The 12781-nt window shown below is 42.5% G+C and overlaps 1 protein-coding gene across 1 annotated transcript in view; it reads left to right on the top strand.

The window, feature by feature from the left end:
• Positions 1-8869: 8869 nt before the first annotated feature.
• Positions 8870-12781, top strand: part of LOC307171349 (interferon-induced very large GTPase 1-like) — a 91448-nt gene continuing 87536 nt past the window's right edge. Inside the window, exon 1 of the mRNA XM_079892919.1 lies at positions 8870-9005. The gene's annotated coding sequence lies outside the window, so the exon portion shown is untranslated. The remainder of the gene's footprint in view (positions 9006-12781) is intronic.

Genomic DNA, 12781 nt, shown 5'->3' on the forward strand with positions numbered 1-12781 from the left:
TAAAAACGTATATAGTAATGATTATTATATACGTTTTTACGTAATTGCAAAATTTGTTTACTTTGTTAGCACTTTTTTTTCTAACTGCATGCTTTGGATTCATTGTTCTCCATTTTTTTATGTAGTGTCTAAGGAATTATCTGTAGTGTTTATAATATTGACTCACTGTGCGTATGATCTGAAAGCATTGTTTGATTTTAAGCACAGATAAAATGGTTTTGAGGCAATTGTTTGATTTTGCCAGAAGAGTCAGAGGTTCTCTGAATGTGGTTTGAAAATTTGGTTTTGTGTTTAAGGTTTTGAGGAAGTGAGTGATGGTTTCAAGAAATGTGTTTTAGCAATTTAGAAAATTTAAAATTAATAATAACAAGAAAAATTGCTTTGTAGCTGTGGATTAAAGTGTATGCATAATGAACCATGCAAATAAAATTACATTCTCTTCACCTCAGCTGAAGAGGGCAAAATTTGTGACTCAGTGGCTCTACCCCCTTTGCACATCCCTGTTCTTATCTTATATCACTCTACAGTTTCCCCAAAGTCATGTGACTTTCACAAAGCCACAGAAGTTCACAGCAAAATCACCTGTGTTAACGCTTTCCCAGCTAACAGATTTTTGTTATAAGTACGTTCTCCAAATATTCAGTGTTGGTTCTGGGAACGTAAAAAATGTCCAGTTTTCTTGACGTTAGATGAACGTGTTTTAAAAGGTATGATATTCCTCAAACATTCTTTCAATTTAATTTTGAATAACAATTCAACATTCTAGGAACATAAAATGTCCAAGTTTCCTGAATGTTAATAGAATGTTATTTAAATGTTAATATGATATTCCTGAATCATTCTTTAAATCTGTGAACAAGCACTGAAAGAAAGAGAAATAAGAACACAAACTGCAACTTTCGTCAGCCACAGTTAGATTAAATCAACTTAAGATAAAAGAAGACATTAAATCTGTGAAGATCTCAGCAGAGGAGGATTAAACAACTCCACAAACAGCATTACCAGCTTCACTTATTACTAACCAGACTGACTTTATTTCTGTCAGACGTCTATAGAAGTTCTTATTGAGAACTAATAGAGGTTTAGATGTTGATGAATGATTGTTTCATTTGATGTCACCATTATGGTTATCAGCGTTTACTTTAGTTGGGCTCTTGACCCTTGACTTTAGCTATGTTAATTCTTTTTCAGCCATTGCAGTTGTTTTTCAGAAAACATTTCTCTATTAATAAAGCAGATCAATTTGACTGCTTTAATTATTTGTTTTATGTGAATGAGTGGGCAGGGTGATTTTCACATCGTTTTGAAGAATAAACTCTAGGCTACAAGATTCAGTTCTCAAAAGTCTTGTGAACAATTGATCAGTATGTGTTATATGGCCTTACTGCAGTGAATTAAAAATATTGTGTGGATTTTAAATGTTAAATCAGATAGAATGCATGTGTACAATAACACTTTTCTGGAAAAATAACATTACAATGTCCAGAAATCAATTTCAGTAGTACATTGGATTATTTTGGGAACATTTGAGAATTTCTACGTGACTAAATGCATTGATACTTAGGGGAGAGTGGGGTGAGTTGTGCCAGTTTTTACTCAAAGTGACTTTAAAGTGAGGCCATGGCAGTAATGCCTTCAACTTAAGGATGTACATATATTTCAGGATGTGGTGCATCCCTGAGAACAATGACTTTGGATCTGAAATATATTGTTTCAGAAATATAGCTCTTGGAAAAAAAATGGTCTCATTCAATTTTGTATTGAATTTATCTTGCTTTCATGTAGCAGTATGGTTCATAACATTAAAATGTTCTGTTTTACTTCAGAAATCACTGGCACAATTTACCCCCAATGTATTCCCCCAAAGGCACAACTTCCCCCGCACCAGGGTATATTCATCAGTGGTTGTATATAAAGCAGGGCGTTTGTGTGCATTTTGTTTTGTAAGATTTCAACGAATAGAAAGTCTCCGCAACGGTGATAGATTGAAGCACGCATCTGAGTGAAGACTGTGCGCAAGCCACAAGAGAACACTGTATCCGCGCCACTGATAGCAGCGGCAACGAGCACTCAGCTTAATAAAAAAACAACAACACACATTTCAGCACTAGAATGCCTCTTATTCAACAAACGAAATTAATGTCCTGTTAGTTAACCAGAAATGTTTTATTTATGTGTATTAGGTAGCCTACATCCATGACTGTATTTTGTATAAATCTGTGTGTGTGTTGGGGGGGGGGGGGGGGGGGGGGGTAGTGTTGATCGTTACTGAAGGCCCTGACTGAAACCCCACGGTAAGCTACTGCATCCAGGTAATAAAATGTTGCAACAAACTCTTTATTAAACATCACTGGACTCCATAAAAACAAATTAACAATACATTTCAGTGTTCATCCAAACACTCAGGAAACACAGGAAGTAGAGAGGAAGAAACACAAATCACAGGAAGTGGCTCAAGCCCCTGCCCCTTTTGTCTCAAAATGTATCGTGCCCCTCTCTGATAAATGTAAATAATAATAATTATTATTATAAATATTATAATAAATAACAATACACTTATACACCATTGCCACTAACAATAATAATACAAAAAAAATATTATTTAGAAAGTTTTTTTGGCGGAAGCGGTAGGCGCAGTTTCCTGTGCAGCGCCTCATACGCAGCAGTTCGTCGCAAGTCTTCAAACTAAACGAGCAGCAGGTAACATTAAGCTAATACTGAAAAGTTACATTTAACCTACCATGCTACTGTAAAAGTTGCGGCAGCATGTGAGTTATGCTTAAAAATAATAAAAGTATAACTCGATGTCAGCCGCATTCTGAGTCTGACAATCAATGTCATTCGTTCTCTTACGAGAGTACTCTTGTGTTGCGTAAGTTACGGGAAAACTCCTTTTCTCGAGAATACTGAAGGTGAAAATTATCCTTCATTTTTAACATGTAAAACGCAATTGCTGCAGCAGGCAGACATAGGCGAGACAGCTCGCACGCCTATTGGCTGCTCTGCGGCAACTGCTGCAACCTATCAGTGCGTCTTGGCATGACTCCAGCGCCAATGGGAAGCCTTCCCGCACCACGTCATGACCCGCCAAAATGGGTGTGGCCTAAGCCTATAAATACCCATCGCCAACGGTTGCACAATGATTTCGTCTCCTTTCAGCGAGTGACTTCAGCGGGACGAGCTCGAGATTGAGGACGCCGGCTGGATTTTCGCCGCCTTCACTCGCCCTACCTGCTGCGCTATCCGGTGCTTATATCCTTTTACTGCTCCGTGTGTTTTCGCCGCCGCGACATACACGTTTCTCTCTAAAAGAGCCGGCATTTCTCAATGCCTCCTTCCTTCTGCAGCTCGTGTGGAGCCGGCCTCAGCGACGGGGACAGCCATGCTCTGTGCGTTTCCTGCCTGGGGAAGGACCACACGGACTTCGCGCTCGCCAACGGCGGCTGCCAGGACTGTGAATCACTGCCTCTCTCGACCCTGCGGGCTCAACAGGCTGTATTCGCCATCAAGTCCGCTTCTCCTGGGCCTTCTGTTGGGCCGCGCAGTAAGAAGCGCCGCACACAAAGGCCACCAGAACCTTCCGTGAAGGAGAACTCGTCGGTGGCGTCCCCACGAGCCTCCTTCCCGGAGTCCCTTGTCTCCTTCCTCGATGCCCAGCGCCCCGCGGCAGCCGAGGCGATGGAGCGGGATGCCGGAGAGGATGACAGCTGTTCCCTCCTTGCGTCCGGGATTGAGGAGTGGTCAGGCTCTATCCCTGACCCCACCCCGTCGACTCAGGAGTCCAGCGCCGGGCTTCCGTCGACGCTGAGCTTCTCCGTCTTCTTTCTAAGGCCATAGAAGACCTCGGCCTCGACTGGACCACGCCCCAGGAGCCCACGCCCAACAGGCTGGATGGCTGCTTCCTGCCAGGACGCCGCTCTGCGCCTGTTTCTAGGCCCACTCCCTTCCTCCCCGAGCTACACGACGAGCTCTCCAGGTCATGGGGAGCCCCGTACTCTGCCAGGCTGAGATCCTCTGTCTCTTCGACGCTCTCCATGGTCGATGGCGCGAAAGACAAGGGATATCTCTCTGTTCCTCCGGTGGAGGAAGCTGTAGCTTCACACTTGTGTCCGCCCTCTGCTGGATGGCGGGCCAAGTCAGTGCTACCCACCAAAGCCTGCCGGACCACTTCAACCCTGATCGGTCGTGCCTACGTTGCCGCAAGTCAGGCCGCATCTGCACTACACGCCATGGCTGTTCTGCAGATTCACCAGGCCAACCTCCTCCATTCACTGGACGAGGCTGGACCAACAAAGGAGTGTGTGACGGATCGAAGGAGCGCGACGGACTTGGTGCTCAGAGCTACTAAAGCCGCCGCTCAAGCCATCGAATGTAACATGGCTTCCCTCACCGTCACAGAGCGTCACTTGTGGCTAACGTTGTCTGACATGTCAGAGTCTGACCACGCCACCTTTCTGGACGCTCCCGTCTCTCCAGCCGGCCTCTGTGGTCCCTCGGTGAAGGGCTTCACGGAGCGTTTCTCGGAGGTGCAGAAAACGTCTCAGGCGATGAGACACTTTTTGCAGCGGCGCTCTAGTTCTGCAGCGGGCCGTTCCAAGAAGCCGCCCGCTCGACGAACAGCGCCCCCACCGCCTCCTCCGCCCGCCCCGCAACAGCGCCAGGACTGGGATGCGTGCCAGCGCTCGCGTTCCACGAGCTGCCGCAGACCGCCGCCTGCCCATGGACCCAGGCCCAGGCTCTCGCCCAGTTTCGGGCCTCCTAAGTCTTCCTAGCACCCCTAGGAAAGCGCCGATGGTTAAGTCCCGCTGCGGCCGGACCACCATCAAAGTCAGCGTGAACCACTCTATCAGTCCCCTTAGCAGAGGTGACTCGAAAAGCGTATTCTGCAGTCTACGAGCCAGTTCTTCAACTCGCTCCCCTGCACACAAACGCTGTTTTTACGGCGACCCACATAAATCTCAAAAAGAGCATTATGTCTGGTCTTATTCCGGCTCAGGCCGAAGGTGTTTTATATGTAGGAAAGGTGCCCACTGCCCAGTGCCCACCCCTGCACACAAACACTACCCTCTCTTTGTGTTTCACTCAGCCAAGGTCGAAAACAATAAAGCTGGCTCATGCCGCTCGACCGCGAAGTGTAGGGAAAGTGCCCACTGCCCAGTGTTCACCCCTACACACAAGCACTACCCACGCAGTGTCTCACACCACCACAGGGTCTATATCAGTCAAACCGGCTCACGCCGTTCATGTGTTAAAGGGTTAGTTCACCCAAAAATGAAAATTCTGTCAGTAATTACTCACCCTCATGTTGTTCCAACCCCGTAAGACCTTCGTTCACCTTCGGAACACAAATTAAGATATTTTTTATTAAATCTGAGAGCTGTCTCACTCCTCCATAGGCTTCTATAGACATTATAACTTGCTGGCCTAGAAAATGTATTAAAGACATTGTTAATATAGTCCAAGTGACTAAAGTGGCTCAATCTTTAGTTTATAAAGTGACGAGAATACTGAGCAAAAACAAACAAAAATTAACGAATTTATTCCACTATTCATTTCCTTCTCCCTTGGCCTCGAGTCTTTTCACGTAGTATAACTGCGTAGCGCTTCTGTGTTGTACGTCACATGCATCATACACATGACCAGCGTCGGCCAATAGTGAGCTTACGTGTGACCAGCGTGTGACATATAACACAGAAGCGTTGCGCAGTTATACTACGTGAAACGACTCGAGGAAAGGTCGACGATATACCTGTTCGCGTCACAAACCAATGCTCACTGCCAGATGTTCTTTTCGAAAAAAAGGGACACGCTGGCCCTAAACTGGCCCAGGCGCCCTATCTATGCGTTTCCCACGGTCGCCTTGTTACTGCAGGTAATTAAGCGAATCAGAGAGAGCAGATGCTCGATACTCCTTGTAGCCCCGCTATGGGAGAATCAAGTGTGGTTCCCAGAAGTGGTAGAACTGGGGAACACAGCTCCATGGCCGATTCTGCTGAGGAAGGACCTGTTGTCCCAGGCCCAGGGCGCTATTTGGCACCCGTACCCAGAGCTGTGGGCCCTACATGTGTGGGCAATCAACTATCACCATTTCACCTCCCAGAGGGAGTGCTAAACACGATCACACAGGCAAGAGCTCCGTCTACTAGACGGCTCTATGCGTCTAAATGGTCTGTGTTCGCTGAATGGTGTTCAGCTCGCGACTTAAACCCGCTAGATTGTGAGGTAACGGTGGTGCTTTCTTTCCTACAAGAGATGTTGGACAGCGGGAGAACACCATCCACGCTCAAAGTGTACGTGGCGGCTATAGCGGCTTTCACAAAGCCTGAGAATGGCCAGTCGCTGGGAAAGAATGACCTCATAATCCGTTTCCTCAGGGGAGCTGGCGAGCTAGGAGACTAAACCCTCCTCGGCCACCCTCGGTTCCAGCTTGGGACCTTTCCACGGTCCTGGAGGCCATGAAAGGTGGACCATTCGAACCATTACATTCGGTGGAGCTGAAATATCTGTCCTTCAAAACCACTAGCCTCAGTAAAACGGGTGGGTGACTTGCATGCGCTTTCAGTGAGCGCTACGTGCCTGGAATTTGGGCCTAATGACTCTAAAGTCATCCTCAAACCAAGGCATGGTTACGTCCCGAAGGTGCTTGCAACTCCTTTTAGAGTGCAAGTCATTTCCCTTTCGGCCCTCCCTGCATCTGACAGTGAGGCTGGGGTTAACCTCCTCTGCCCAGTCAGGGCTTTGAGGATTTATGTGGAACGCTCCGCTGCCTTCAGGCAGACGGAGCAGCTTTTCGTTTCATTCGGTGGCCGCATCAAAGGGCTCGCCATCTCGAAACAGACCCTGTCCAGATGGATAGTAGATGCTATCGCGTCAGCTAATGCGTCCAAGGGCCTCAACTGTCCCTTGGGGGTAAGAGCCCACTCGACTAGAGGCATGGCCTCGTCGTGGGCATGGACAAGTGGGATTTCACTTCATGACATTTGTATGGCAGCAGGCTGGGTCTCGCTGTCTACATTTGTAAGGTTTTATAACCTAGAAGTGCCCGCCTTACAGGCCAGGCTGTTCTCAGTCTGATTACCATATTAACATTGTCTACCCAACTCAGTTTGATTAGACTGTTGATATGATGCAACGTCCTGTGGCCTTATGCAGTTTCAAGGTTGGTGTACTGCCTTAACTGTATACATATGTGCATGCACCTATCTCACATTACCGAGTCGTCCCTCCCCGTTCTGCCGCTTCATGTGTATCATACTTATTGAGCCCCGGGTATACTGCCTGTGGGACATTAGTGTTGGAATTTCGCACACGCACGGCATTTTACATGGGGTTCCTGTAGCGTAAGCTAAACTTACACAACACGAGAGTACTCTCGTAAGAGAACGACACTCGGTTCTCTCTAGAGAGGGAACGAGTGTTGCGTACGCTGCCGTGCTTGTGCTGCATTATGGTTTTGCTTCTAGTCGACTGAAATCATTGTGCAACCATTGGCGATGGGTACTAATAGGCTTAGGCCACACCCATTTTGGCGGGTCATGACGTGGTGTGGGAAGGCTTCCCATTGGCGCTGGAGTCATGCCAAGACGCACAGATAGGTTGCAGCAGTTGCCGCAGAGCAGCCAATGGGCGCGCGAGCTGTCTCGCCTATGTCTGCCTGCTGCAGCAAATGCGTTTTACATGTTAAAAATTAAGGATAATTTTCTGCTTCACTATTCTCGAGAAAAGGAGTTTTCCCGTAGCGTAAGCTAAACTTACGCAACACTCGTTCCCTCTCTAGAGAGAACCGAGTTTACGTTAGTAACCGAGTGTCGTTTTTATCCAAGGCCATAGCAAGTGTTATTAGCTTGGGGAAATACATCTAGTGAAAGGACATTTTAAGTCCATGTCCAACTCTAAATTGTAAGGAATTTATATCTTTGATTTCATAGTACACTTTACAGTAAGGTTAATTTGTTTATTATTCATATTAACTAACATTAACTAATCATGAGCAAAACATTTGTTGGGCTACTGTAGGCCTATTTGTTAATCTTAGTTAATAATACAACTTTTAATTGTTTGTTCATGTTATGTCACAGTCAGTGGATTAACTAATGTTAACAAATACAACTTTTGATTTTAATAATGTTGTAGTAAATGCTGAAATTAATATTTACTAAGATTAATAAATGCTGTAGAAGTGCAGTTCATTATTAGTTCATGTTAACAAATTTAACTAATGAAACCCTATTGTAAAGTGTTACTGTTTTCATGATAGCTAACACATTCATGAATACATACATAAAATGTATAACATCAACATAACTAAACATGAATTCCTCATAATTACCTACTTGATTCTCTGTTTTGTTTGGTAAAGTAAATAATATTTAGTAATATTATCACAATTTCCGTGTTTTTGTTTGATGTGTTATGCATTCTAATTGTATCAACGTCTTTTCATTGGTAATGAAGAGAGGCTCTCTGACCTACTGCTGCTCTCCATCGAGCGAGATATTCCAGTTAATTGTGAGAAAGTCATTAAGATATTTAAAAACACAACAGACAGACGGGTACTGCTTTAAATACAGGTGATTTATTTAATAAATAAATGTTTTTAAAAAAGTGCCCTATTGGTCCTTCCGCCCCTGCCCCTGAGGAGGCCTGTGCACGCCACTGGTCCTTATATAAACACAGAAATGTTTACAAGTGTGTGTCTAAAAGTGGACTGGAATGCAGACTAAAACATTCAGTTTCATAACATGAAGTTTCCTTAATGTCATGTGATTTACTGGAAAACAGTAGCCTACAGATCACCTCTGATTGGCTGACATGTAGATTCGCATAAATTAAATACAAGTATTTAAGAGACAGACTTACACAGTTTACCATAGACTGTAGCAGAATAACACATGCAGTTACAATGGCTTACATCACTAATGTGATTTAAGGATTCAAGACATTACTGTTGTATGATATTCAGCAGAGAACCTTCGTTTGCTATTCGGAATCCAGATTCGCTTCAGGTTAGTCTCATTTGACTTCATCACAATTAGTGTTAGCCAGTTAAAAATGTGATAAATGAGTGAAATCATTAACAAACATGATTCCCACCATCCTGAGGTGACAATAAAGGTCTTTTTGTAAAATCTAAAAGATTTAAGATTTATTTAAAAATAAAATCACATCACAATTTTCACATCTAGTTGAAAAAAATTATTTGTGACCATTTTAAGGATTTTAATGAAAATGTAGGTCCCCTGAATTTTTTATGTAATATATAGTATATAATTATATGTGTATTAAGTACACATTTGTGAAAGTGATAAACACATCTTTTTTTAGGTTCTCTTTTATATTGTATATGTTCAATATTTGTATTATTCAATATTAGTTTAATGTATGTTTAGTGGTTCATTTGGTTTATTTAAATGATCAATTTAACACTATCAATAGGCTGTGGAACTGGTATATAAATGTTTCCAGTAATGTGTAATCTGATCAATACAGGCAGCTGACAAGTATGAAACCTGCAAAATTACAAGTAAATGTGAATGATAAATAAACATGTAGATTCCCAGATTTCTAGTGACCCTGAGAATAAAAAATAAATAAATAAATCCATTATTGATGAATGAAGTATAGTGTATTTGAATATGAACACATTAGTAAATTAATTTTATGACTGTATTTACCAAGTGTTTAACCTGTTAAGCTTCTGGACCATTTCCAGCTGGATTTGCCTACACAAATTGAAAAGACTCCCATTTCCAAATATATATATTTTTTCAAAATAGACAATTTTGGTGTCATTTTACAGGAAACCCTTTGCAGTTTCATAAAACAGTGCTAAAAGTGATAAACATTTAAGTATATGTTGTCTGAGCTGTAATTTTACAGAAAACCCTTTGAAATGATATAAAACACTGCTGAATGTGATAAATATTATATATGTTGTCTGTACTATAATAAAGAAACTAAAGAAATAGGCGCTTTATGATTTTGATCATTTTGTTGCAATCTTTCCAAAAAAAAAAAAAAATTCAGCTTGATTTTTCGTTTTTCGTTCTAAGGTCCGTGTACTTTTGCGTCCATTCATTTTTCCTTTTTTAACCCCTTATTGAAAAACGAAAAATTTTTTTTAAACGCAAAGTTGAACCAGCAGGCACAGGATATAGACTGCAACGTCGATCAGACGTTGGATTTTGGTTGAAAATGAAAGTCGGGTTGACGTCTAAATCCAATGTTTGTTTGACGTCATGCTCCAACGTTGGGCAGTCGTTGAATTTCGGTTAGAATAAACCAAACATAAAGGTGAAATGCATGGCCGTACACTTATTACCAGCTTCACTTAAAACTACCAGATTTGCTTTATTTAATTTCCGGTTTAATGAAATCATATTTTGTATTTTAAAGTCACCATGACCATCATTATTAATTAGCGTTTATTATTAAAATTAGCGTTTGCTTTAGTTGTGATCTTGACCCTTGACTCTTTAATACACAATTTTCTCTGACTGCTATAATTGTGTGTTTATAAAGCATACTTGTTATAGCTAAAAAAGCCATGAGATCAGATGATGTTGTTTATTGATGACGACGTTATCAGCATGTTATTGCCTGAATCCCTGATCTTATTCAGTGTCTAATGCTTTTGTAACATAATGACCCACATGGGGTAAATAATCAGGCGCAAGGCGGTAGTACAGCTTTAATCAACAGGCACATTTTTATTCAGATGATTCAATATATTAAAAAAAGGTGTAACAGATCGTCAATGCAAATACCCACAAAGGAAATAATAATAAATAAAAAGAAACGAAACAAAAACGAAATCAACCAACAGATAGCCACGGGTTACCTAATCGTGGGGACAAAGTGGCATTCAAAAATGCTCTCACCACAACAACGCTCACAGCAATCACACTGCAAACCTACAAAAGAGAAAGAAACACAAATAAAGTGACCAAACCACCACACGATCCCAGCCACCTCACCACCGCCATCCACACAGTGAGGGTAACCCAGAAGCCATTGTTGGTTTGAAAAGGAATCTACAAAAAGAAAGAAAACCAAATTAATTAACAGTGGGTAATGCAAGTAGAACAAACCAGTCAGTACCATAAAACCATCATTTTATGGCCGAGATTTTCCTTATACAATTATGGTCCAACATTCAACAAAAACAATAAATAAACCAAAGAAAATTAAATCTAAAGTAAACGGTAACCGTGCATCTCTGTAAGGGGAAACACAGTTAATTACAAAGAATTATTTACAACATAAAAACATCAATAAAATAAAACATTCAAGATAATTGCTGCACATAATAGAAAACATTCAAAAGTTCCCTTCGAATTAAACAATACCTCTAACATCCGTTATTTTGACGGACACTCAGGCAACAATCAGTCAGGCAATAATCCGGCCAAAACACTAAAAGCAAAAGAAAATAAAATCATTAAAACATAATCCTAAAAACAATTTCATAAAATTATAAGACTACTACCTCCTTAACGGTGTGTATCATATATTCGGCTCTTAATAACGCTGCACCAGCGTTTAACACAACTGCTCGTCCGCTACTCTTCCTCTGAGTTGATAAATCTGCTGCGACATTATTCACACGACTCACAATCAATGCAACAAAGAGGAAGCGAGAAAACAAACTAATCTCTCTACCTACCATCAGTTGAAGTTTCAGATGTGCCGTGACATCCATTCATCCACAAGTCAGTCAAAGACAGGAAGCGAGAGAGCAAACAAACCTCGCTACTTCCTTATATAGCGCTAGTGCTGATGGGACTTGTAGTGCCCCAACCATGTCTCATTACAATCTACCCCCCTAGATTAAATCGACGTCCCGTCGATTACATCAACACTACAACCAGGGGCGGAACATTACATTCAAACCACTACTAGACAGCCTTGTCATAGGGAGAGCGAGCTGATGATTTAGCTGGACTTCAGTAGTAGGGGCTGACCGAGGGAGACGATATGGATTTGAATGACATCCAGCTGTTGCTCTCCTTGTACGCCTTACTACAGCTTCCTGTTGTTGAGGCTGATGGTCCTTTGCATAATCCACTACTGAAGTACAGAAGTTGGTATTATCTTCCTGTGGAAGTTGAGGCCTAATAACTTGGTCTTGGGCAGATACATACTCAGGCGTTAGGGACACCGCTACCATGTCTTCATCTTGGTCTCTTGAAGTTTCCTGCTGGTCAAATAGATCTAGAAGTCCAGGATCATTCGGGGAAGTATAAGCTGGTCGCAACTCACAACGGTGAATATGTCTAATATTACCACCTCCATCTGCAGGGGCAATAGCATACACAGCTCCATGTCCATCTGGGCACCGGACCACTTTATAGGGAGTTGGATCCCAGGCATCCTGGATCTTATTCCTGCCTTTTATGTTATGGGCTCTCTGATACACAACCTGGCCTTCGCTTAGTTGTTCATGGCGTACCTTTAGGTCATTTGATCGGGCACGATGTTCTGTAGCACATTGAAGGCGGGCTCGGGCCTTACTAAATATTCGTTCCAAATTGTTTTTATGGTCCACCACCCAGTCTACTTCACTCTGGACATGATTATCCAATCCCAAAAGAAAATCAACAGGTAAATGGGGCTCTTGTCCAAACATAAGGACATAAGGAGAAAACCCAGTAGACTGGTGATCTGTGGTATTGTAAGCATATACTACCTGCGCAAGATGGTCTGGCCAATGACGTTTTTCCTCTGGAGGCAAAGTACGCAGCAAGTCATGCATTGTTCTATTAAAACGTTCGCATTGACC

The sequence above is a fragment of the Squalius cephalus genome (genome assembly GCF_949319135.1).
Source record: "Squalius cephalus genome assembly, chromosome: 1".
Lineage (NCBI taxonomy): Eukaryota > Metazoa > Chordata > Actinopteri > Cypriniformes > Leuciscidae > Squalius > Squalius cephalus.